At 43.0% G+C, this 21460-nt stretch overlaps 1 long non-coding RNA gene across 1 annotated transcript; it reads right to left on the bottom strand.

The window, feature by feature from the left end:
* Window positions 1-632: 632 nt before the first annotated feature.
* On the bottom strand, window positions 633-13077 carry LOC128113594 (uncharacterized). Its single transcript, XR_008219552.1, has 2 exons — window positions 12960-13077; window positions 633-3268 (listed from the first exon to the last, which is right to left on the bottom strand). It is a non-coding gene; the product is annotated as an uncharacterized LOC128113594 (long non-coding RNA).
* Between the last annotated feature and the right edge of the window lie 8383 nt (window positions 13078-21460).

The following is a 21460-nucleotide window of genomic DNA, read 5'->3' as shown; positions in this document are numbered from 1 at the left end:
AGGTTTGTCTTTACAATGAAGCTTACTCTGCCAATTAATGGAGAAATAATGTGCAAATACGGAAAAAAAAAAAACCCTTAAGAAGTGGATTTAAATAATAGTGCATTAAGATACTTAATACCTTTAAATAGTAGTGTGCAATAAGACAGTCCATGAGGAACTAAGCAATTCTCACCGGTTTAATCTCTCTTCTTTCAAGCTGGCCCTGTCACATCCTTGACAAAAAAATAATGAACATAATTAACTGCATACTGTCAGTTATAAATGGTTTTGTCTGATGGAACATCACTTGGTGCAATTCAGCATTACTAGTTAAAAAGAAAAAAAGTAAATCTGAAGACATAGGCAGTTGGTCCCAGTCCATAGAATATTCCATGAGTTAAAGTATAGTTTACTGTGGCTCCTTGTTTTTCTTGAACTGTTGCCATTGTGTTATGATTTTTTTTTTCACTTTTAAATATTTACTTTAGGACTAGCCATGTAGCTTAGCCTAGCATGGGTGAGACACTGAGCTCTATCCCTACCATTATAAAAGGGGTGGGGGTGGGGGGTGCCTAGACGAGGGATGGAGGAAGGGAAGGGGGTCATTAACTTACTTTCTATGGCTTGAGAAGAGCTACCTCTCAAACATGTCAAAGACTTTATCATTTTTATTTATTGTATCATTTTATTCATTAACAGCTAGACATTTATTGAAACAACATAAAATGTAAATTGAGGTTTGAGAGAGCCCAAGCAAGTCCTTTTAAATGAAGAACTAAAGAAGCCCGCGTTTCTGCCTTTAGTACGATTTTCTTGCCACACATCTTTAAAGCTCACAGCTTATAAAGTCCATGTTACTCTCAAGCATGTTTGCAAAACTTCATCATTTCTCTTGCATTAAACAAGTTAGTTGCTGCTTTTAGTCACCAGCCACACAAGCGCCCGGAATTTTCCAGAACGCCGTTTCCGCAAACGCCGGGGCTGTAAGTGCTCTCTTTCCTCTTCTGCTTGGCTGCTGCCTTCCCCCGCCAGCCTCTACTTTGTCACGCAGCCCTTTCTCATGTCTGTGCTGAGCCCTCTCTGTCCTGGGCTGAGCTCTTACTCCGCTTCCCTCCTGCTCTCAGAAGTGAAACAGAACATCGTGTTCCTGAGCTGCCCAGCACACATGCCTCAGGATGCTGCCAAGTTCACAGCTGACCAATTGGCCTACTTTAGAGGACTTGCATTTATAAAATTTACAACCTTTATTTCCCCTACCCATCTTCGACCTCGTCCCCGTGAGCGCAATAAAGACTGTGTCAAATGTACCGATACATCAAGAGCCCTTTGGTTTGGTTGCAACAAAAAGGGCAGGCAGTTCTTTTCCCCTTCCGTGGCTTGCAGCCCTGCCGTTCACTCCCAAGAAAATGGAAAACATCGGGTGATGTGGCACACAAAGACTTCAGGAAGCAGATGACACTGAATTCATAACTCATTTCTAAAGAAATATACTGATGATATGCTCTTCGATCTGGGGGGCTTCCCATCTTTTAATTTCTTTCCAAAAATAGACTCAGGCGAACTGGCCTTCTTCCCATTTAGAAGACAGGGCTTGTGCCTCCCTTTTTCACTGAGGCCTGGATAGGCAGGTTTGGTAGGTGTAAGTACTCTGAGCACCCTTGACTGGCTTTTCAGTAGATTCAAGACCAAGTAAGAGGGAGAATCTAATGTTAATAGAGGTTTTTTGTTTTTTTTATTTCTGTTTTTTTTTTTAAGAAGATAAAGGAATTGTTTTCTCCTGGAGCTGCTGATTTCTTCTATTATTTATTCAGTCTGGCTCATTAAAATATATTTTCTGTTAAGGGCAGACCCAGGTTTTTATGAAGCTGGTAAAACACAGCACCTTTGTTATGATCAGGGATATAAAGTTAGGTTCAAGAGTGAATAACCATTTTAAAATGAATAAGGAAGCCACAACTCCTGGCAAATAAAAAAAAGCATCCAAAAGATGGTGTAAATAATATCATTGGCATTAAGTGACAACCACTGTTCCTGTCGGAGTTTAGCCCTTTGACTCACATAACTTTTTTGTGATCCTTTATCATCTGTCCCTTCATGGTGAGAACTTTATAGTAAGGCTGTTCTGTGGAGAGAGAAGTGGTGATTTTGCCTTTCTTCTGGCATAGCAGATGGAAATATGGGTTTTTGTTATTGGTGCATTAGAATTGGTCCTTTGGCTTCAGATCTCACTAGTCATGGCACAGCTGAAACATTCTCTTCCTCCAGGAGTGCTTCAGTGGAAAAGTTTCTTTGATCTCTTCGGGCAGAGTTCCAGATGCTCCTTTGGCCACAGCTTCCGTGACTGCCTGGTCCTCTTGAGTGACCTCGGTGGGAGAACAGGGCACACAGCACACTTGTGGTAGAACCTGGGTCTGGAGGTTCTTGGCAGAGTGGTACACATCTCACTCCAAGCCTTCTATGTTGGTGCCAAAGCTGGATTCCAGACTCTTGGGCAGGCACAGTCTGGTACAGGGAAGCAAACTGGATGGAATGATGCTGGGAACCCACAACTGCCCTGCCCAGGGCATCAGGACTAACCCTTGAGCAAGGAAGTGCACTTTGTATCCATCCATCACTCCCAAATCCCTGAGGAGGGTACGCACACAGGACCTGGGACAGAGACAGTGTGAGAACTATAAAATGTTACCAAATCCTCCTCTCTCTTCAGTGTTGGTCGTATATTGGACATTTCTGAAACTGGACATGGAATGGAATTCTCTAGACGAAATGATTCCTACATAATCTGAAAATTTTAAGCTCCATATGACAAAGGTTTTTATCTGCATGTTTCACCGCTGAATTCTCATTATTTAAACAAGTAAGAAGTCACCCGCTGAATATGTCTCTGTTTGAGGAGGGGACCAAAATTAGTTATCGGTGTCTTTGTTTCCCAGGGTTAAAACAGGGTGGCCAACTGCAAGCCACTGCTGTTGCTCACTTCATGTCCACTCTGGAGCTACTTGCTTTTCCATCATCCCAGCCCCTCCCCATTGGGGGAGGACTACAAAGCGGAGCTGAAGCATTGTGTCATCCTCAGTCACTTGGCATTCATGCTTCGTTAATGCCCAAATAGCCAAATGTCAAGGCTTTTAGCCTGAGATTCTTCTGGTTGGGCTACAATGCCTGAACTTTTCCGGAGTCAAAAAGGTTTTGACCCCTTCTTTTAAAACTGAAGTGGACGATATTAAGAGAATAATCTTGAAAATATAAGCATGGTTTCCTGCTCCTGGAGGATGCTGAGATGCTCCTTTTTGAACCCATGAGGAAAAAATGAACATAGCCTGGTCAGTATGAGGGTTATTTGGGATGTCCCTACTAAATAATTCTGTAAAATACATTGAAATCTCATGAAACTCATAGATAGTACCATGCACATTCTCTTTCTCTCTCTCTCTCTCTCTCTCTCTCTCTCTCTTCTCTCTCTCTCTCTCTCTCTCTCTCTCTCTCTCTCTCTCTCTCTCTCTCTCCATTTGGACTGACATTTGTAAAAAAAAAAAAAAAAAAAAAAAACTCCATAGAAGGGCTGACATATAAATAGCAGAGTTTGTTTCCAGAACTTCTTACAGTTCTGGAAGTTTGAGACTAGACAGTTCAAGACAACAGTATTGATAGATTTAGGTTCTGGCAATGGCCCTTTTCCTGGTCAACAGAGGGAATATCACAGTAATCCCAGGGCTCTTGGTCTCTTTCACAAAGTTCCATGTTGATAAAACAACTTCCTAAAGGTTCTGCCTCCTCTCACTCCACAGTGGGGTGAAGACTTTTAACCTATGCATTTTAGGGAGATGGAAACATTCAAACCGTGGCAGTAAGTTTTGGAATTTTTCTTGTCTACTATTTATTACTCCATATTCTCCTATGTCTAACAGCATGGTGCCTGGGATTTCCATGTCTAAGTAACACTGGGAACCCTGCAGATTGTGATAAGGCAAAGTCAAAGACCAAGACAGTCAAAAGCATCTTCTAGGAGGAACTTGGCACTGGCTTCGTGCCGAGCAACAGGTGGGAGCGTGAAGAATACTTACTGAAACACCTCAAACACATTGGCTCTTAATCTAACGGCCTATACAGGACTACAAAAGGTGCACCTCTACCCCCTTGTTATCTTACTCAGTCAGCAGATAGGAGCCCATTGCTCTACATAAAGCCCTTTTCTCAGAGGTGTTCGTTGATCAATGAAACACAGCCCACACCTTAGAGGAGATGATGAAATTCATTAGAAAGAACGGGTAACGTAACTGTGTGACCAGTTAACACAAAAGCCACGGAAGGATCTGGCATTTATTTCTAGCTCAGAGTTCTACTGGTCCGAAATCTGGATGTAGTACACATAGGTGATCTGCTTAGGATCTCAGAGTGCTAAAGCCAAATGTCAGGCAAGATGCACCCTCATCGGGAACTGGTCATGTGGTTGGGACAGATTCAGTTCCTTGCAATTATAGACTTAAGTTCCTCGATGGTTGTCAGCCAGGGAGTACTCTAAGATCCTAGAGTCTGTCCTATGGACCACCCCGTGCCCAAGCAAGTAGGGGGTATCTTCCTTGTGCCCAATTCTTCTCCCACTTCAAATTCCTTTTGACATCTCCTCTTTTCAAAACACTGACCTAATTAGGTCACTCCCATCAAGGGTAATTCTATATTAATATCCACTGCAAAATTCCTTTGCCCTATGAGAATCACAGAAGCAATGGCTCATTGTGTCGCCAGCAGAACTCACACTCCATGAATGGGGATTGTACAAGGGCCTGATTGAAGTCATCTTGAAATTCTGCTTGGTGCACATAGCAGGAGCTATTACCACCCAAAGGAAGTGATATATTAAAAGTGGGTACAAAGAGCTATGAGAACTCAGAAAAGGGACAAAGGCAATGGTGTCTAGTAGGATAGAGTTTCTTTAAAACAGTGGTTCTCAACCATCCTAATGCCTTGACCCTTTCAGACAGTTCCTCATGTTGTAGTGACCCCCAACCATAAAATTACTTCTTTGCTACTTCACAACTGTATTTTTGCTACTATTATAAATCACAATGTAAATAAATATATGATATGCAGGATACCTGATATGCAACCCCTGTGGAAGCATCATTTGACCCCCCCCTCAAGGGGTCACAACCCATAGGTTGAGAACCGCTGGTTTAAAAGGAAGGCCAAGTTTGGGTTAATCGGAGAAGTGGGAGGCTTGAGTACTTTACCACGAAGGTGTGGCTTATCTCTACCAGTGTACCCAAAGTCTTTGAGTGCATGTTGAGAGCAAGGAACATCCCACCTCTGGGGACTCCTACCCTAATCACCAGTGAACCAAGCATGCCATTGATCCATAGGTAATGATTAAGAAGTATCTGGAACCTGCAGGAGTGACTCACTCCTACAATGCCAACAGTCAGGGAGCTTGGGCAGGAGGATTACCAAGAGTCTGAGGCCAGGATGAGATGCTGCCTCAAAACAAAGGAGAAAGCCGGTTGTCGCGGTGAACATCTTTAATCTCAGCACTCCACTCGGAAGGCAGAGGCAAGTGGATCTCAGTGAGTTTGAGGCCAACCTGGTCTACACAGTGAGTTCCTTGAAAACTAGAGCTACATAATGAGACCCTGTTTTGTAAAACGAAAAACACAGAACAAAAAAGAACAAAAAAAAAGGGGGGGGAGGGAAAAGAAAGAGCAAACAAAAGACAGACAGACTAGTTGTGATGGTACATATATATAGTCTCAATGCTGGAAACAGAAGGGTTGTGAGTTTGAGGCCTTGGAAGTCTGGACTACATGGTGAGATCCTGTCTTAAAACAGCAACAAAAATTTTTCTGACTCAGTGTTTATCAAATTTGAGGTAGTCATATAATCTTATACCTCTTGTTTATCATATTCATATTCTACACAAATGGGAAATTTAAAAGCAAAATTGGAATTTTGTAAGATATTTTGATACATACGTGCACACACACACACACACACACACACACACATACACACACACATGTGCAGGAAGAAGATGTGTACACCTGACTGAAGGTTAATAGACTGACTTCTGTTACACACACACACACACACACACACACACACACACACACACGTGCAGGAAGAAGATGTGTACACCTGACTGAAGGTTAATAGACTGACTTCTGTTACACACACACACACACACACACACACACACACACACACACGTGCAGGAAGAAGATGTGTACACCTGACTGAAGGTTAATAGACTGACTTCTGTTACACACACACACACACACACACACACACACACACACACACACACGTGCAGGAAGAAGATGTGTACACCTGACTGAAGGTTAATAGACTGACTTCTGTTGTCTTCACCTGTTGTTTCTGTGGTGCATTCTACCTAACTTAGCTAGTTTTATCCTGCTTCAGTCACTACTGTTCATATTCATCACCACTTGGAAAAATAGATATAGATATTGAAAATACATGATAGATAGATGACAGGTATGTGTACAGAGGGATAACAGATGATAGATAGATGATAGATAGGTAGATAGATAGATAGATAGATAGATAGATAGATAGATAGATAGATGATAGATAGATAGATAGATGATAGATAGACAGATGATATAGATAGATGATAGATAGATAGATAGATAGATAGATAGATAGATACTTATTTTAGGGAGTTGACTAATACAGTTGTGGAGACTAACAAATCTAGAGTCTGAGGTAGCCAAGAAGGTCAAATCAACTCACAGCTAATGTTAATCACTTTTACAAAGTACTTGCATAACAACATCTGGATTAATATTTGACAAAAAAAAAAAAAAACTCAGCAAGGTAGCCTATCCACATTGAAACATGAAATTAGGACAGTCCTGGACACTTGGAACTAATCAAGCCCCTAGGAATTTTTCTTCAGCCAAACATCACCTAACACGATGACTCAGCTACACCCAACCACCCTGGATTTATGTGATTTAATAAAATGGTTGCTGTTACAAGTCATTAAAAATGGCGTAGCTTGTTGGGTACAGCAGATTAAAAGGAATTGAACTCCCAAGCCTTGAGGACATGAGGTGGAGCATCTGATTTGAGTGCCATCTCTGTGAGGAGGCCACTCAGATGACTCAGCCTCATTGACTTCAGAGCCTGTTGTTCAACGTCCTTCAAGCATCTACCAGACATTTACTTATCAACCTCCCCCTCAAAAAAACACCTGGATTCTGTTTGATGAGCCAAGAAATAGACTCCCTACATGGCCTAAACGTATATGATTTTTGACTACAAAATCAGCACCTCCCTGGTCAGAGTAATTGATTCAAGAGAGGACATGTGATCTCTGGCTGTTAAGGGCGATTCAAGTGAGGGCATGTGATCTCTGGCTGTTAAGGGCGACAAAGATATTCTTTCTGCCTGGCTGAGTGGCAGTGAGGAAGCATTTAGCTCCTTTTAGAAGCCAGTGGCAACCGTGGGTGACCTTGATGGGATTCAAACATTAATCCAATAGGCTGGGACCCAGAACAGAACCGATGACCCACTTCCTGTGCTACCATGCTGCTTCCTCCAAGTCAGCCTGCCCTGAAGCTTCCTTTCTGTTGGCTTTTCCTTTCTATGAACTGACAAGTTTCCTTTATTACTGAAATCTATTTAGGTTGTGCTTTCAAGGCTTTGCATCTGAATGTCTCTATGTATCCATCCCAAAAGAAGAGACCACTACTAGGAAGTGTCTACATAAAGGAAAGCAGTCTCTTCCACTCTATCAATGACTGCTTCAGAGTCAGGTAGAGGTGGGGATGATGTGTGAGAGTCACATGACGTCGTCTGTCCTGACATTACAACTCTGGTTTCCACATCACCTGTTAGGAAGGGAGGACATCAGAAAAACAGGACTGTGACTAAGACAGATTGACCACTCATTGTGTATGAAGTACTAACTAACCATGTTTACATGTATTACTTAGTGAATCTCTACAGACACCTCAGGTGGGCCTATTCTAAATCTTGGGAATGTGGGAGCTGAAGCTGAGAAAAAACAGTTCAATTGACCAAAGTTATGGTCCTCAGTTTCAAACAGGCTTCATTCTCAGCTCCACCTGATTTGAGCAGCCCTCCCCAGCCCTTTGCATCTCTAAAGCAGGCTCCCAAATCAATCCCATTATCACCACAACAGAGACAAACAATAGGGCAGATAAGGAAATGAAGACATAAATGTTGTCTGGTTGTTTTTTATTCTTTGCTCTTTACTCTTTGGGGCGCCTACCACCCAGCTCCCACATAAACACACGGAAGCTTATTCTTTCTTATGAATGCCCTGCCTTAGCTTGGCTTATTTCTAGCCAGCTTTTCTTAACTTACATTATCTCATCTATCTTTTGCCTCTGGGCTTTTACCTTCCTCTATTTCTGTATATCTTTTCTTTCCTTCTTATTCCGTGTCTGGCTGTGTGGCTGTGTGGCTGTGTGGCTGACCCCTTCTTTTCTTGCTCCTCGATGTCTTTTTTTCCAGATTTCTTTTCCTGTTTATTTTCTCTGCCTGCCAGCCCCACCTATCCTTTCTCCTGCCTTGCTATTGGCCATTATTAGACCAATCAGGTGTTTTAGACAGGCATAGTAACACAGCTTCACAGAGTTAAAACAAATGCAGCATAAAAGAATACAACACATCTTTGCGTCATTAAACAAATGTTTCACAGCATAAACAAATGTAACACATCTTTATTATTCTACAGCACATAAGAGCAACTCAGAGCACATAAACCCATGTGGTGAAGACAGAAAGGTCGGAGAGACACAAGCCACTCCCAGCATTACTCTACTAGCTGCACAAGGCAAATATTGCAGCCATGTGCTCCACTCAAAAATCTCTTGAGTGCTGGAGCAGGGTCTCTTCTGACCTCCTTTTCCACTAGATAGAAACGAGGCCAAAGAGTTTCTAAAGCCTATTTCTAAAGACTATTTCTAAAGCCACAGAGCTAGATGCAAGATGTAAACTAGAACCAGAGCCTGTTTTGGCACCATCTCACTGGTCCACAGCAATGGAGTGTTAATTTGGGAAAAATGGTGACTAGGTTCTCTGTTGGTCCACTACTTACTGAGCTGAGTCATTTAATCATTAAAGGTGTTAATTTCCTTACCTGTTAAATAGGAGGCAATAATAGCACCTGTCATGTACAGAAATCACATAAATCAGTAGTGGGAGCATGGTGAGTGATGCTGTTAAGCACTGCTGAGCCACTCACACCTTATGCCCTACAGTAATGACTCTCTACCCATCCAGCCTTATCTTAAGTGCCCCTTGGGAGTCTTTTCCACTCTGGTTACTTCCAAAGGGACTTCAATGTCAGTTCGTCAGGGATCTTCTCTAAATAAGACTTTCAATTACTGTGCCATACAGTAACAAAGAAGATAAGATGAGGGGCCTAATTCCCAGCTCAATTTGTGCAACCTTTGGTCTTCTTTGCTCTTTTCTCATTGGTAGAAAATGGGGAAGAAGGCCTTTCCACATCTTTCTCCAGCCGTGCTCCCACTGCTGACCTTCGCTGACAGAAAGGGTCTAAGGCATTCAATCAGTGGTGACTTGTGGATCGGTTTAACCTATGTCATCTGCTTTTCAGAGTATTTGGTATTCCACCGATGTCAAAGCTCAATGACACTCCCCAAGGTTGGGATCTGGGTGTCAGTCAAGAGTGGGATGTGTCTGTGTTTGCCTTGGTTCTGCTGGTGTGGGGTCAGGAGAAGGAAAGGGGGGAACCTGGACTCTTTTCCAGGTCCAGATTCTGCCCTCCAGGATAGAGGTAAAGAGGGAAGAGAGGGTGCTAGATTCTTCCTAGGACTTCATGAGACAGCCTGGCTAGGGTAGAAATTGCTTTCATTTGAACCAAGAGATAGGGATAGAAGGGGTAGAAGACACATGCACTTAGAACCAAGTCCTTTATCAAGGACAAAAATAAATAAACAAAGGTTAATAAAAGCAGAATAGGACAGAGTGTCTTATGAACAGCCTCAGGATGAAGGAAGAACCCAGAGCTCACACTTGATTGCTACCCTGCTGTACCATGGGTGTGGACAGATTCAGGGCACCAAGATGGCTGGCGTACTCTATTAATAGTTACTGCCCACTCTTGCTACTCTCAGCTGGATTGGTACACCTTCCTAAAAGGTTGCTGCTGGTAGAGGCAATGACCAATGTCACCAAGAGTCTCCCTTGAACTTGAGAGCATTCTTTCAGGTCAAATCCCAGGCTACAGTGGATTCCTTCTCATGGTGGTTTGTGGTGAAGGGAGGGAGAAAGGGATCCTTTCTGGATGTCTGGGTAGAGTGGTCCCTGTCCTAGGAGTCCTAGGTGAGGAGCAGAGGGCTGAGCATGGGTGTGGGATATGGCAGGGGAAGCAGGGTAACAGTGTGTGTCTTCTTAAGGTCTCAGGACTCACTGCAAAGTTCCTTAACAGAGCACACACTCCACATAGTCTTCATAGACACCTATCTTCACACAGGCCAGCCTCAGGCTTTTCACATGTGCACAGAAGCTATAGTATGAATATTATATGTATGTATGTATATATATATATACATATATATATAATATTATATAATGAATGATCTGGATTTGACAATCCAACTGTAAAAAGACCATATACTCTCTCTGAGCTAAGGCTACAAGTTGTTGACTATAATTTGAAGACTGGAAGCAGAGATAGAGAATACCCAAGTGGTATTAAATAAATCATTTTGAGAAGAATAAATCATTGGGAGAAGTAAGACTGTTGTGAGAGTGATAGGCATCCCTACCAGAAAGGCCACAGTTTAAAGATAGGGTGATTCTATAAAGAACCTTTACAAACTCTGCTTCAGCCAAGAGGCCGTGGTCAACATCTATAGTCATACATCATAGTCAACCGTCAACATACCAATAATGTAATGTGAAAACCTGTCATTGTACTTCTGTGGTCTTCCTCCCCCAAATCCATTTACATCTGCTCTAATTGTGAGGAAAAACAAAACAAAATAAAATATCAGACAAATCCCAGTAGACGACGGACATCTGACCTCTTACAAATCAGTTATCAGGGCTCCTTAAAACCATCAAGGTTACCGAAACTGGACCATCTTCTGAACTCTTAAAAACTGTACAGCCCAGCCAAGACAATGTGACAAGTCAATTTAACATGGGGTTCTACAAGGGATCACAGATGGAGGCAGTGTGGTGGCTCACAACTGCATTCCCGGCATTTAGGAAGCAGACTCAGGAGGATCATCAGGAGCTCTAAGCCAACCTGGGCTACAATAGTGAGTGGCCAGCCTAATCTACAGAATGAGGCCCTGTCTCAAGCCAATCATCAAGTAAAAATCAAAGAAGCAATTAAAATAAAAATAAAAAACAAAGGAGATGTGAATAAACCATTGTTTACCTTCAGTTAGTATATCAATATTAATTTTTAAATTATAACAAATATATATGACTAATGTACCTTAAGGAACCAGGAAGACAGTTTGCAAAGCTCTTTACACTATTTTCTTTAGATTTCAAACTGTTGTAAAAAAATTATTTTCCTAAACTTTGTAAGTGTTTGATTATTTAGAATAAGATCAAACGACCTATTAGCCATGGAGCGCTTCATGCAAGCTCATAAGCCCAGGCTGAGAAATATTTACAGGGAAAGGAGGTTTTTGTCACATGCATAGTTTCCCAGAATTGTAATGTAATTCTCTGTCACAAGAAGAGTAGACAGTGCCCTGTATCTGAATCATAAACTTATTCTGTGTTCCCATGGCCAGGTCACCTGTCCTGGCCATAACCACCTGGTGGCTTCAATGTGGACTCTATGAATTATGAACTTTCCCATAGGAAGTGACGGTTATTTTATAGTTCTACTGCAGCTGGGTTTCTGTCTGGAACATTTATAAACTGTGTAACAAGTTTGGAGAGATTAACCTCTCTGAAACTCTCTTTTGTCTTTTGTTAAGAAAGGAAGGAAAGGCGGGAGAGATGGCTCAACAGTTAAGAGCACTGACTGCGCTTCCAGAGGATCTGGGTTCGACTCCCAGCACCCACATGGAAGCTCACAGCTGTCTGTGACTCCAGTTCCAGGGGACCCAACACCCATGCAGAAACACCAATACATTTCAAATAAAAATAAATAATTTTAGCCGGGCGGTGGTGGCGCACGCCTTTAATCCCAGCACTCGGGAGGCAGAGCCAGGCGGATCTCTGTGAGTTCGAGGCCAGCCTGGACTACCAAATGAGTTCCAGGAAAGGCGCAAAGCTACACAGAGAAACCCTGTCTCGAAAAAACCAAAAAAAAAAAAAAAAAAAAAAAAAAAAAAAAAGAAAGGAAGGAAAGAAAGAGGGAGGGTGGATGAAGGAAGGGAGAGAGAGAGAGAGAGAGAGAGAGAGAGAGAGAGAGAGAGAGAGAGAGAGAGAAAGAAAGAAAGAAAGAAAGAAAGAAAGAAAGAAAGAAAGAAAGAAAGAAAAGCAACAATCAAATTTCGAAGGGCTGTGACCACAGAGGAAATGAATATAAATTCGATGCCTGGCACATAAAAGTTCTCGGTAAACGATATTCGATGATAAACACAGTTATCCTTCCCAAGCAGGAGAAGGTAATCCCCTTTGGTCCTCAGGAAATACGGCCGGCAGCCCTCTCCTCAGCATGTTTCCTAATTTAACTGCATGAGGCATCTAGAAGGCTCTGCCAGCCAGCGGCAGCCTCTGCTTTGTATCTAAGAAAGTCTTGGTCATTAAGCAAAGTCAGGGTCTTTGCCATCGTTTTCATCATCACTGGCCAAGCAGAGAAAGGCCAAGCCCCAAGGGTCGGGTACATCTCTACCCACCCATCTTCTCTGTTCTTGAAACAAAACGCAAAAAAAAAAAAAAAAAAAAAAAAAAACCAACCCAAACCCGACAGTTAGACAGTTAGTGTCAGACCCCCAGCCCAGGCTGAGGACCGAGTGGGAAGGCTCCTTCCTCTGCCTGTTCCCCAGCACCTGTCACGGAGACGGGATGCAGGCCGGCGGCCGCTTCCTCCTGCCCCCGCCGCCCGGCAGACCCTCGGCTCCCGGCAACGCGCCCGCGGCCCACGCCGACTAGAAAGCGCCCATTGAGTGCCTGCAGCTGCCGGTGCCGCTTGCCCAAAAAACTAAATAAAGCCCCGAGTGCAGTTCCAGCGAAGAAGACACTACTGTGTTCTTCCCATCCCAGTCACGGCTATAAAGCATTAAATGCAAACTGCTGATTGTTAACGCTGCCTTTGTTTACACCCCGAATCTTGAATCACTATGGGGTGGCTCTAGGGCTGCCAGGGCCGGCCAGAGCCGGCTTTGTCCTGAATGATGCAGCCTGTTCCTGACCGCCTACACAGAAAAGAAGCTGAGTAAATAGCATAGCGTTTGGGGGGGGGGGGGGGGGGGGGGGGGGGGGTTTGGATACATGTTTGCTCATGGAGACCTCAATGAGATTTTGTTCCCGGTGGGATTGAAGGAAATGTATTGCAGAAGCCTTAACTATATTCGTGGATGTGTAAAAAGTTTGGGGATTTGTAAGATCTCCCAAAGGAGAAAACCTGGTGCTGTATGAAATAGATGCGAATGAATGAAAGGATGGCTGGGATCCTCTTATAGAACGGCAGAACTGAGGGGAAGGGAGAGGGATGGATGACGGGAAGTGTGATTCAATCGCTAAGCTGACTGATGGGCAGCTGCAGTATTTACCCACCCCGAGCGCCAATCATGGCCATATGCTTTTAATATTCAGCAGCCACTCAGTACTCATGAATTTAAAGGATTTTCACTTGGAAATATTGCAGTGGAAAAGGCCCTTTGACCCTCTGCCTTTCCAGGTAACAATAGCTTTTCTTCTTAGTGTTGAAGGTTTTTAGGTTGGCCATGCTGTTTTCTGGTCAAAAATCACGTGACTGAAGTAAATGAGAAAATGTAGGCAAAAAAGTAGTGAGTTGAATTAGAATGTGTTTGTATTTTTATGCAGTTATTATCCATCTTCATACATACACCAAAAAAGTTAAAATGCCTAAGTGAAATTTCGTTCTGTTTTGCTTTGTATCATGCTCTGCTAGCTTCCAGCGATCATTCCCTATGCCATTAGTATTTTTACAACAGTAATTCATAATGAGTTTCAAGTATTTCTGCCCTATGCTTCTCCATGGTAGAAAACAAAACAAAACAAAAACACCTCAGAATAGAGTTTTGCTTACACGGGCTGTACTTGAAACCTAGAATGGGCTACTCACAGCTAGCAACTCCAAGACATTTATCCACACTGGAAACACACCACTGTCTTCAGAATAATTGCAGAACCGTAGTTGGTTTCAGCATAGTATTTGGAAAGAACACACACCGTGGTGAGATGACAACTTTCTCACCTGCAGATGTGATCCAAAGGGAAATGAGAAAGAATGAAAAAGAGCACAGGACGCAGTGTGGGTGTGGGAAAAAGCTGAGAGCCAGAGAGCCAGAGATGACTCGGTCCACACAGGCACATGCTGGCTGCTGGCATCTTGCACTGGCTGACACAGTCTCATAGTGAGGAGCTTAATATCAAAATGCAGAAGGATTCAATGAAAATCACGAAGGGGCCATCTTGGAAGGGCACATTAAACAAAGCAAATAGACTACGGGCACATTAGACAAAGCAGTGGCAAGTGGACCATGGGCACATTTGACAAAGCAGTGGCAAGTGGACCACAGTCACAGTAGACAAAGCAGTGGCAAGTGGACCACAATCACAGTAGATGAAGCAGTGGCAAGTGGACCACGGGCACATTAGACAAAGCAGTGGCAAGTGGACCATGCACGGTGCACTTGGTGGTGATTGAGCACCTGTTCCACGTAAAGCTGTCACTGGCTGTGAAGAAAAGAAGAGAACAAAGGATCTGCATTCTTGGGTGATGCCTTGGGTAGGGGACTTCCTGTCTGATGAGAAGATAGGATATACACAAGTCATATACACACAGCACTGGAGCTGCGTGAATGGAGGAAATCGAAGGGCTAATGAATGGTAGACCAACTGATGAGACACCATTCACAGAGAGAAGATCGGAAGGTCTCCCACCAGAGAGAAATGGTAAAGCAAAGGGAGAAGACTGAGACCTTGCCCACAGGGAGAGTTTTCACAGCTGGGTTAGAAACGCAACTGTAGTTTAAAGTGTCTTCAAAGCCGTGTTGGGATCCAACACTAACACTATTAGATGCAGACAGGCTTTCCTCTTCTGCCATAGAGAAATTTCCAGAACAGCTTGCAAAAGATGAACTTAGATATTTTTCAGCACATTCCATATAAGAGTAGACCCACCATGTCAAAGAAACATATCATGAATTTATTACTTAAATAACATCTCTCTCTTTCTCACATGGATTTTACATCCCACCTGTACTTCATGCAATCATGAAACAAGTGTTTCCCGACTCTTCCCATGAATTAGTATCAAACCCACTAGAATCTTGCATAAGGTTTGTGCTTACCCATCCCACCCCCCACGCATGCATAGACATTTGCTTACTCACAGAGTGAATATTCCATTCAGAAGGCAAAGTGTCACAGGTAAATGTGGCCACAATGGATGCAAATTACTAAATTAATGTTTTTGCAAAGCCAATTTATTTCTAATGAAATTTGAAAGCTTACGTATTTGCAGAGATGGTTTAGTATTTAATTCTCAGACTCTTCCTCTTAAAGCCAGTTTGCTTCCTTTTCAAACCTACATGGTGACTCTTAAGGTCATGCAAAAATGCAATTACAGCTCTTCAAATAAGGAAGCCAAAAGGAAGAGGCAAGGATAGCTACATTCCCAAGGTAGGACCTTAAACTGTCCCCTATTACACAGCAGACAAGAGCAATCTATCTAGTCATGGAGCAGTCATTGTGTGTGTGTGTGTGTGTGTGTGTGTGTGTGTGTGTGTGTGTGTGTGTGTGTGTATTTGGTTTTTCAAGACAGGGTTTCTCTGTGTAGCCCTTGCTGTTCTGGAAATCACTCTGTAGACCAGGCTGGCCTTGAACTCAGAGATTAGCCCGCCTCTGCCTCCTGAGTACTGGGATTAAAGGTGTGTGCACCCCCACTGCCTGGCTGAAGCTGTCATTCTTAGGGGCTGGGTCATGGTCTTTCCCTAGAGCTTTTGAATCTTTTTTTTTTTTTTTTTGAGTTTGTCTTTTTTTTTTCTTAAGAGACTTTCTATTCATTTTACATGTCAACTTCAGATTCCCCTGTCCTCCCTCCTCCCACCCCCCAGCCTTCCCCCCCAAGCCACTCCCTATTCCCAACTCCTCCAAAGCAAGGTCTCCCATGGGGACTCAGCAGAGCCTGGTACATTCAGTTGAAGAAAGGTCCAAGCCCCTTCTCCCTGCACCAGGAGCCTTTGAATCTTGATGACACTGAAAATATCTGTTAAGATTTTTTTTAAAAGATAGAATGCATCTATGAATTTATAATGGAAGGATCACATACCACAACAATTGCACACCAGGGTAGGAGTCTGTTCTTATCTTTAAGTAGTTTTAGTCTCATCACCAGACCAGAATGTGTCTCACTGTGGTTAGAGTAAATAAAGACTCAGGGTGACATTTTTTTTTTCCAAATACAAACAAAATGCCCAGTCATCCTAAAGCACACTAATAATGTGAAATAGAAAAATAACTGTAATTTAAAGACTCTTTTCCATTATTAAGTTGAAATGTTCCCCTGAATACTCGTATCTCATTTGTGCATTTCTAGTTTGAAGAAACATGAACCATGTTCCAAATTTGCATTTTAAGAGGTACAGGATGTTTTAAGACATAGCATAATCCTATGTTCAGAAGTTTTAGGTCAATGAATGATTTTTTATCGTCTATCCATCTGTCTTAGGATTTCTATTGCTATGAAGAGACACCATGACCACGGCAACTCTTACAAAGAAAAACATTTCATTGTGGTAACTCGCTTACATTTCAGAGGTTTAGTCCATTATCATCATGACAGGAAGCAAGGCAGCATGAAGGCAGACATGGTGCTGGAGAAGGAGCCGAGGGTTCTTACATCTTGATCCCACAGGCAACAGGAAGTGATCTCTCACTGGGTGTGGCTTGAGCATGTATGAGAGCTTCAAAGCCTACCGCCACAATGGAACACTCCCTCCAACAAGGCCATACCTCCCATTATCGCCACTTCCTTTGGGGGCCATTTTCCTTCAAACCACCACAGTATGTATGTATGTATGTATGTATGTATGTATGTATGTATGTAGGTATGTATGTATCTGTCTATCTATCTATCTATCTATCTATCTATCTATCTATCTATCTATCTATCTATCCATCCATCCACCTATGTATCTATCTGTCTATCTATCTATCTATCTATCTATCCATCCATCCACCTATCTATCTGTCTATCTATCTATCTATCTATCTATCTATCTATCATCTATCAGTATCTATTATCTCTGAGGGGGCTACACCTCATCATTAAAAATTTCATGATAATGTGTTGCAACAGTATCTTTAATTCCGGGTTCTTTTTTTTTGTTTGTTTTTTGTTTTTTTGAGACAGGGTTTCTCTGTGTAGCTTTGTGCCTTTCCTGGATCTCGCTCTGTAGATCAGGTTAGCCTCGAACTCACAAAGATCAGCCTGGCTCTGCCTCCCAAGTGCTGGGATTAAAGGCATGCACCACCACCGCCCGGCTAATTCTGGGTTCTTTTAAGAATAATATTGGTGAAGACATTATTGTAGTTACAATTAGTGCATAATTAATTAACCTCAAACCATCAGCTTAGGTCTGTCCTTTCATTTTGTTCTCAGCTTTATGGTTGAGAATTCAAGCAGGGCTTCGTAGGCTGGTCTCTCTTAGGACCTTTCGTATAGATGTATGTAGTCAAACAGGATCTGGGGCTTCTGCCCCAGATGAGACATGCACTGGGAGCTCAGAGTTGCTACTGATGGCCTGTTGATTGTTGACTCTTACACCAGGCTAGTGTTGAAGGTTAGCCAGACTTCCCATGTACCTAGAATATGCAAGAGAACAAAGCAGGACTTTGTCTGACCAGCCTCAGATACTGCAGTGGCTGTTCTCAGTTGCCACTGAAGTTGGTGAGCTCCCGGTGGGAGGAGTAACAGATTCTTTGAAGGCATGTTTTGAAGATGTGGTAGATTTTCCTTTGGTTGTATTCTTTAATGTGAAGAATTTGGTGCTTGGTTTCTTAAACTAGACTATGGATCTTCTTCAAGACCCTACATATTTGTGAGTTCGCTTTATGCTTCTAGAATTTAGCACAGAGCTGTTGTACAACAAGTACTACACAACAGAACCAAAGGCCTACAGCCCCAAATCCCTGCCATCAAAGCAACAAGTTAGAAGGCTTCTCATGCTAATAATGGCACTCTAGAGAAATAACCAGAATACCTTAGGTTGCCTGAGTAAAAGAGTCTAAGCAATATTCTAATCCAGCTCTCCTGTCATGGCACAGCCAAGTGGCAAAGGGTGCCCAAAGTCTAGTCATGGCTTCTTGTCCACCCCACCCCAAAGCATTGTTTTGTCAGTTACTGTTTGAGGGTACAGCTTTATTAAAACTGAGAGGGGCTGGGCAGTGGTGGTGCACGCCTTTAATCCCAGCGCTTGGGAGGCAAAGCCAGGCAGATCTCTCTCTGTGAGTTCGAAGCCAGCCTGGTCTACAGAGCGAGATCCAGGACAGGCACCAAAACTACACAGAGAAACCCTATCTCAAAAAACCAAAAAACAAAACAAAACAAACAAACAAACAAAAAACTCAGAGGGACTCCAGCAGCTTAGATCATTTTTATACACGAGAATGAGGCAAGACTTATGTTAATCTGCTGCAGGAGCATTTCCCTCCCTGACCTTTCTGTACATTCTAGAAAGATAAAGAAAAGTCCCAGAGGTCTCACCAGGAGGCCTTGGGACTCAGCATTGATCTCTTCAGATATGGGTCTTAAAAAATGAACTTCCTGACATTTTCTTCATGTCCCCCAGTAAGATCTTGTAGTCTGTCTGCCTGGGGCCAAGCTGAGTTAGAAAGGCTGCTTCCTGTGATTTCCACTCGGTTCATGAGGAAGTAGAGGCGTCACGGAGTCCTCCTGCAACCTTCTCAGTGTTATGTTTCAGGCAGGGTCTGTGACTTAGAACTGTGATGTAGGGCATCATCCTGGCCCTTTGGTGGCAGGAAAGCAGAGTGGTCAGTCACCACGTTTGCCTCATAGAGATACAAACTTGTAAGGAAGAATGGAATTGTTAAAGAGACCTTGCAGTTGGCTGGCAGGAGGGAAGAGGTCTTACTTTCTGGCTTAAGGTTTGTGTAATTTCCCTGAGCAGAAGACTTTTGCTTCAGTGTATACTGTGACCGTAATCAAGTCAATTCAGTCAATTCTATGTTTATTGGAAAAGGAGAGGATGACCTTACTCTCTGGGAGTTGCTCTTCCACATTTTTCGAGGTCATAAAATAGAACCTTAATTTATGTCATTGAGTTGATCTTTATGTAAATGACTGGCTCACAGCAAATGCAAACACTCAATTCATGTTAATTCCCCTTTTACCCACAACACCATACAGGAAGTGATTCATGTTCACAATGTTCAGTATTTATCTAAAATACTCTACATCCTCATTAGAAAGAAAAAAATCGTTAACATGTGTCCTCCCGAACTCACTAAAGTGGAGCACCCCTCTAAGCTCCTTGCACTATTAGGGTTCTCCAGAGAAGCAGAACTAATAGTGTGTGTGTGTGTGTGTGTGTGTGTGTGTGTGTGTGTGTGTGTGTGTGTTATGTCTGGTGTGTGTGTGTGTGTGTGTGTGTGTGTGTGTGTGTGTGTGTGTGGTGTGTCTAGTATGTGTGTGTCATGTGTATATGTAGTGTGTGGTATGTGTATGGTGTGTGTGTGGTGTATGTGTTTGTGTGTGTGTGTGTGTGTGTGTGTGGTGTGTATAGTATATGTATGTGTGTGTGTGTGTGTGTGTGTGGTGTGTATGGTATATGTGTGGTGTGTGTGTGTGTGTGTGTGTGTGTGTGTGTGTGTGGTACATGTGTGTGGTGTATGGGTGCAGTGTGTGTGCACATATGCAAAGAGATTTGTTACAAAGAATGGCTGATAGAATTATGGGAAGCTGAGAAAGCTCAGAGTGTCAGAGACGCACACTAGAGCCTCAGGAAAGCCACGTTCATCATTCTGGGTCCCAAGGACTTAGCCAGAGGCCAGATAGAGTATACTGCTCTAGGCAAATGCCAGGAAGGCCAGAGAGCCAGGGTGACTGGTACTGCAGTTAGAGCCTGAAGACAGGGAACGAGGCAAAGCAATGCTTCAGCTCTGAGCAATCCGAGGGGAGGAACCATCTTTCCTGGAGTAGTCAGCCTCTTTGTTCCAGACTTCTGTAATCTGGTTGAGTCTCACTGGCGTTAGAGAGAACAGTGTATTACCAAGTCAACCGGTTCAAGTATTGCTTTCATCAACAAACACTCTCATACTCAGTTAGACTTAATATCTGGGAAATCTCTAGCACAGTCGGTTTGATACAATTAACCACCACAGTTATTTACAATGGAGGGCTAATCAAATAGAAATCTCAGACGAATCTGCACGATTGTAACAGGAACATCCCTCTGTTGACGCTGACCTAATAAGCATGTATAATATATATAATATATATATATAAAATGTTCTTCCTGTTTGCTGTATGCCCACAGCATTTTGATTCAGGACATGTAACTAAATGGGACAGCCCATTTACTATGTTTGACCTTCATTGTCATCTTGAATCCATTTAGAATCATTAGGAGACACATCTGTGGTATGTCTGTGGGACATTTCCAAGATATTTAACTGAGGAGGCAAGACCCACTCTAATTGTGGGCTAAGCATGGGCTGGGGTCCCAGGCAATAAAAGGGGGGGAAACATAGGTTGCTTTCTGCAACTTTAACAGCAGCACCCACTCTTCTAACGTCGATGCTGGAGCTGGTGTTGTCCTCAATGACCACTTTGTCAAGCTCAGCTCCTGGAGTGACCAGGAATTTGGCTAGAGCAGCAGGACAATGGGCCTTATGGTCCACATAGCCTCTGAGAAGTGAGAAAGCCAAGATCACCCTCCCAAGCAAGGACCCGAGAAGAAGAGAGAAGGCCTCACCTGCTGAGGAGTCCCTGTCCCAGCTCAGTCCTCATGCACTGCAATTCTCTCCTCACAGTTCCATCCCAGACTCCTAGAGGAAAAGGAGGAGCTATGGAGCCTGACTTTGTTGAACATCATTAATACATTTCACTGCACCCCATAAAGAGGAAAGCAGATAAAGCCTTCATCTGTCTGTTTCATGACTGCAGCTATGTCTTCCTTCAATTCCTGCCATTGTGGCTTCCTGATTATGATGGACTACTGTGCCCTTTGACTGTGAGCCAAAGTGACTTCTTTTGATAGCTTTTTGGCAGGTATTTTGTCCCAATATACCTCCTTTATCCCTGTCCCTAGAAATATGTTCAGTGATAACAGGGGTCTGG

The sequence above is a fragment of the Peromyscus californicus genome, unplaced genomic scaffold (genome assembly GCF_007827085.1).
Source record: "Peromyscus californicus insignis strain IS unplaced genomic scaffold, ASM782708v3 Scaffold_18__1_contigs__length_77618521, whole genome shotgun sequence".
Classification (NCBI taxonomy): domain Eukaryota; kingdom Metazoa; phylum Chordata; class Mammalia; order Rodentia; family Cricetidae; genus Peromyscus; species Peromyscus californicus.
This window is presented reverse-complemented; position numbering and strand designations above follow the sequence as displayed.